Source organism: Symphodus melops, assembly GCF_947650265.1.
Source record: "Symphodus melops genome assembly, chromosome: 16".
Taxonomy (NCBI): domain Eukaryota; kingdom Metazoa; phylum Chordata; class Actinopteri; order Labriformes; family Labridae; genus Symphodus; species Symphodus melops.
In genome coordinates, this window is record NC_136706.1 from 17,146,448 (window position 1) to 17,152,447 (window position 6,000).

The following is a 6,000-nucleotide window of genomic DNA, read 5'->3' on the forward strand; positions in this document are numbered from 1 at the left end:
GGCAATTTTACTGCCATAATATTTTTCAGAATAATAAGGAGATGCAATGGAGGCAGGAAAATAGTGTTTTCTTTCTTTCATTCTCTGTTTGGTCTCTCTGTTCATCTGTCTGCCCGTCTCTCTTGTTTCACCAGCCAATCAGAGACAGAGTAGAGTGGGTCCTTGTGAGATGTGAATTGTTTATAAGGCTTGTAATAAAATTACATTTGTTTTACCTTTTTAAAATTAAAAATGTCCTCGTGTAGTTTCATTAGATGTGTGACTTTTGCAACACAATTAAGATTTTTAGTCGTGATTGATTTTGAACAAAGCTGAGACTGGAGATTTATGATCTTTTTTAATCATGTAACTTTATGAATGATGTTACCGTGGGAACTTACCTGGCGGAACAGTCATTGACACAGCGACACAGTTCGACAGTTAGTCTGGTCCACACCAGCATAAGTTGCCATGGTAACTCAGTGAGGACTCATATAGATGACTTTGATGGAACAAAACTCCCACTTAAATGAGCCAGGCTTATCGAAATAAGAGAGTATTCAGTTTAACCCTGCTTCATGCAATATCCCCCTGGTCTCATCACGAGAAGCGCACACCAACTGCAGGACTTTAGTGTGTAGGTTTACTGCTCATAACTACACTGAAAGCTTACTTTTGAATAAGTCTATTCATTTGGGAAAAGCTAGTGACTCTGCTCTTAAGAAGACAGTTTGTGTGCATCAGTTATAATTCACCCACTCCTTATGCCTCATAAACACGTCCCATCACTTAATGCCACTAATGTGTCAATAACACTTTATGAGTATATGTTAGCTGAGCTGATTGTTTTTATACTGCAGGGAGCTGTCTCATAGCTTTTTGTACAAAACAATGCTTTTTCATTTGGACTTTTATAGACGTTTAGAGAGTTATATTATGGGAGAGCTGTTTTTATAGTTATTATTATCATGTTTATTATTTGTGCTATCATGTGCTCTGTGCTAATTGCCGCATGATGCTAGAGGGCTCAAGATTGCCCTACTTTGCGCTGCGAGCTTTGACATGACTTCAAAAAGTTGCACGTGGAGCATGCATAATTATATGTTTTACAGTTGTCACAACATTCATAAAATGTTGGGTGTTCCCTGCAGAGCTCGCCAAACAAAACCAATGTTCAATTCAGGACAAAAGTTCATAAAGCACAAGACTAACTTGGCAACTAACTTTTATTTGCTTTTGTACTTGCTTAATAATTGCAATAAGTGTGTGTTTACATGAAATGTAACATCAAATGTTATACCCATTAACACTTACATATCCAAACTATCTATCAAACTATCCAAATGCATTGGTAAATTACAACTGCATGTGTTTTTAATGTCCAATAGAGGAAGTTGGTTATTGTGTTTTTAATCTATACAGATATGTCCTGTATGCATGCAGTAACAAGCCATAGGATTCCTATTATGGCACTATTTGAATGAAAAGCAAAATGTCACGTGAAAAAAAAAAAAATTGCAAACAGGAAAAAGAAAAAAAAAACTTGTAATAGAACAAAATGATAAAGAAGAGAAATACTGAATTTATAACCTCACACATCAATAACCTCATCAATTACACAAGAAGTTTTCTCTTCCACCTCTTGCTGCTGTGTGGACCTGCACGGTGGCAGACAATCAGTTAATGGTTACATTTAGATGGAATGCTTCCTTTCTTTTTTGGAGGGGTCCGGCGATGCTATGATAATAAAATGTGAATCATAAAAAAATAAATTAAAAAAAATCGAATAGTTGCATTCTGTTTTTTAAACTACTGAATGACTATCAATGAATTTCGCAATTTAGATTGTTCAGACATTGATCTATTTAATGGATTTCAAAAGAGGTAAATTTTTCTGAGAATCAGAAGCTCTTAAGTAAATGCTGTAATAGCTGCTTAAATACTTCTGCAGTTTTAATATCAATTCCAAACGCCTCAGTCACTTTTTTTATGCTTGAAAATAAATGAATATATATTGTATCTTCAAGGCCAAAACTCTATTTCATTTTTTTTGGGGGGAAATACAATCTTCAAAGCCCAGATTTTATTTCTGCTGTCAGAACGATTAGGATTCTTATTTTACGAAGAATGATGAGAGAGGCTGATGTAAGCTTGCGGGGATAGAGCAGCAAAATGTACAATGTAACCCTATTACCACCCTATGCTCACTGCAGATAGGACCCTGAAGGACTTCCATCATCATTTCTGCTGTTTGACTTGTTGTAGAGCTGGAAAGGATGAGGGAGGAGCACCCTCTTGTGGGAAGAGAAGGGAGGACTTCTCCTCACTGTGAGAGGAAGGGTGGCCGCTTGGGCGCTTTGATGAGTCAAAGCAACAAATGTATTGAGAACTTGTTATGCTTTCCTGAATGCAGACCATTTCTGTCATCTTTTCTTTGTTTATTTTCGGTGTCTACTGATTGCATTAAGATACATTTAGTAATGAGGTTATTATTTTACAACCCAACCAATCTCAGAAGTAAATCTGATGAATGGACTTGTGCAGCGCTTTTCTAGTCTTCTGACAACTCAAAGCGCTTTTACACCGCAGACCACACACACTGATGGCAGAGGCTGCTATGCAACATATTCATTAGTATTAACTAATTAATTCATGCACATTTATGCTGCTGCTGAAGCAGTGAGAGGTTACGTGTCTTGCCCAAGGAAACATGTGGCTTTCAGGAGCTGGGGATCAAACCCCGACCTTTCCTGTTTAGGGAGGGTGTCGTCCACTTTCACAAAGTTGAGGTGGTTGGAGCTTTATATCACACACAGATGCAGCCCTACAGCAGGAGTGAATGTTTGGGTTGTGTATGGTCATGTGGATATTTAAAGAAGACGTTCAAACACCTGCATCTGCTTATGTTTGGCAATTTAGGATGACATGTTTCCCAGACAAATTTAGATATTGGCCAAACTCACAACATTGAAGAAAAGTCACGGTGTCAAGAAAAAAACTTCCTTTTAAAGGCAGAAATCTCAGGCAAAACCAGACTCATGATGAACAGCAATCTACCAAAACTGCACCAGGATAAACACATGAGAAGGAGATGGGATAAGATGCAGGAAGAATGATAGGGACGTGCAGGGGCAGGCCGTCCACCAAAGATCCAGAGGAACCTACAAAACATGAGAGCTCAGGAGCTCCCAGGAGAAAAAGAAAAAAGTAACTTAAGATTTACCGATGAAAAGCAGTAATATAATGCGAATGCACAGAGACATTCAAAAATGTATAACAAACATATTAATTCTCTAATGTAGCAAGTGGCATGTCAAATAGATTTTTTCTCTCTATACCTGTAACAGAGGCAGTCTCTGTTTGTGTATAAATAAATATGTATAAATATATTACAATTTGAATCAGAATGTATTAAAAAGAGTTTTGAATAATCACAACTTCTTAGAAATATGAGACATTGTATATAAAGGTTATTGTACGTTGTGATTTCTTACTTCTGTCAAGAGAGTTTTAAATCCTTGGAGGCGGCTTTTCATGCTCACATGAAATGTAATCAATTTCTACCCGGAGGTTAGGAAACCTCAAATCTAAGATCTCCTGATATGATTCTGTCATAAAAATGTAAAGCTTAGTGATGATCACTGCAGTCTGACAGATATAATCAGTGCATGGCATGTTACATTCAGCAGACTGAACGAAGTAGTGACTGCCTGCACATCATTTTTTAGCTGAATAGGATCTGGGGAATCAAGATTGACTGGTGAGATTTGCACTGTTGCACTACCACAATAGCTGAGTGGCTTCTTTTTAAAGATTAGTGAAATCAAGATCAAGAATATTAAATCTTTTCTTTGCAGCTGGCTCAATGGGGGTGTTGGAGCGAGAGATGTGTGTGCTTACTGCCATGTTTCTACCACTGCAATCCCAGGCTCGAGCGGGAGTAGTGTAGAGATAACAGCTGAGGGTCTTAGCTCCTGTAGTTTGTGCCAGGGGGCCTTTAGATGTCCTCAGTATGGGTCAAGGCAGCGGCAGGGACACCTGAGACTCTTCAGTTGTAGAAGTTGCAGCAGGGTGAAGAAGCAGTACCAGAATGCCAACCTGTCTTTCCTCACTTATCTGGTACACATAAGCTCAGGCTGTTTCATCCCCTTTAAGTCATGTACAGGGCCATATTTGTGCCCAAACTGCTTCCAGAGCCTATTTATAAACCTCATCTACATATAGCACATCGCGATTTGTGCACATAAATGTATGGAAAAGTTTTTTTTTATTTTTATTTTTTACATACCCAATATGGAAATCCCAATGCACTATATTCGGCATTTGTCCACCATTCTTTTATATCAGGGGTCTCCAACCTTTCTTCATCTGAGAGGCTCCTTTGAATAAATAAAAGTGGCCAAGAGCTAGTTGCATCACATCGCTTGGATGTATTTACATAGCACACATCAGCTGAATTCAGAAAGTGATTGTACATGTGTGAAATTGCAATAAGCCAATGCTTATCAATAATCTTAAATTCACATCAAAGTCCAAGACAAAAACATGAATATTTTACACTTCTTACTCTGCCATGAAGAAGTGCATTTACTGTCATCGGATTTATTTTTAAAAAAATGTTTACAGTCAGTAAACATATAGGCAAGTTACTAAAAACCTGCTCCCAAGCTACCTGTTGGAGACCCCTGATGTATTTCAATCAAACAAATCTTAAATATTAATAGTATCCTTTAAACATATCTTTAACCTTAAATAAAGAACTTTTAGTTTGAACAAAAAAGAGCAAACATACCTGTGTTTAAATATATTCACAACAATGGATTTTGAATGAGAAAAAACAATATTGTTTCCATGGAGAGGGATTTATGAAAAATAGCACATATTCAAGTCACTTTTGAAAAAGATCTCAAGACTTGAATTATAATGTGAAAGTATAAAAATAATGTAGGCAGAGCAAAAAGGAAGACAGCCAAAGATGTTCTGACATCTTATTAAATTTCTTCATGTCCATTTTTTAATAACCAAAACGATGAAAGGAAAAGTGATATCCTGAAAAACTAACCAGGTGTCCAAACACAAAGAAAGCGAAGGTAATTGTGTCATTGTGACGTTGTTCATGCATGAAATAAAACAAGGGATGTTATATCCATAGAGACACTCATTAAAAACTAAAGTGCTCCAGTAACAAGCTTTCATATGTTGATGAGCTTCTATAGGAGATAACCTTTAATAAACTCGTAAATATGCATTCTCTTTTACCTTTGTACTATACACATATCCTGCATGTGCCGCTATGAAGTTCATGAGATGAGCAAAGAAAACGTGGAGTGTGCTGCGTGAAACAAAACTCCCCAGAGGTCTAAGCGTTTGTAAGTTCACTAATGTATGATGCATAATGTACTGTATCTAATAAATAATGTATGTCATATAGATATGAAACATATCTGCAGCCTCAATTGTAGTAGAAATCAAAACAGCAAAATTATTCAAACCAGCCATGTTCTATGTAAGACCATCGACTGGCTTTAAATTAGTTGAATACAACAACACATGAACAATTTTAAAGGCAGAGCTCAAAATGTAATAGAACACAAATCTTGTTTTGGTGTTAGTGTTATTTGTGGGCTTCAATGCCTTAATAGGAGAGGCAGGACAGTAGATTGTAATGCAGTGGCATGCTCTGAAGGAGCCACAGGTCGGATTCAAACCCACGCCTCCTGACTCGAGGAGCCTCTGTATAAGATACAGCTAAATATTATTGCATCATTTCAGCCCATTCAAGAAAGCAAAGTGGTGCGTGAATTTCTTTTCATTAAAAAAAAAAAAAAAAAAAAGCAACTCATGTTGCTTTTTCTTAATATTTCCACCTGCTATTGTCACCTGCTGTAACCCAATCTGTGTTTTGGAACTACACTCACCTGAGAGAACTTACACCACAGTTATGCTCCAGATAATAGCACAAACATCGTGTTCACTTGGTACACAAAATTATTTCAACTCCTTAAGCAGTGGTCCTCAATC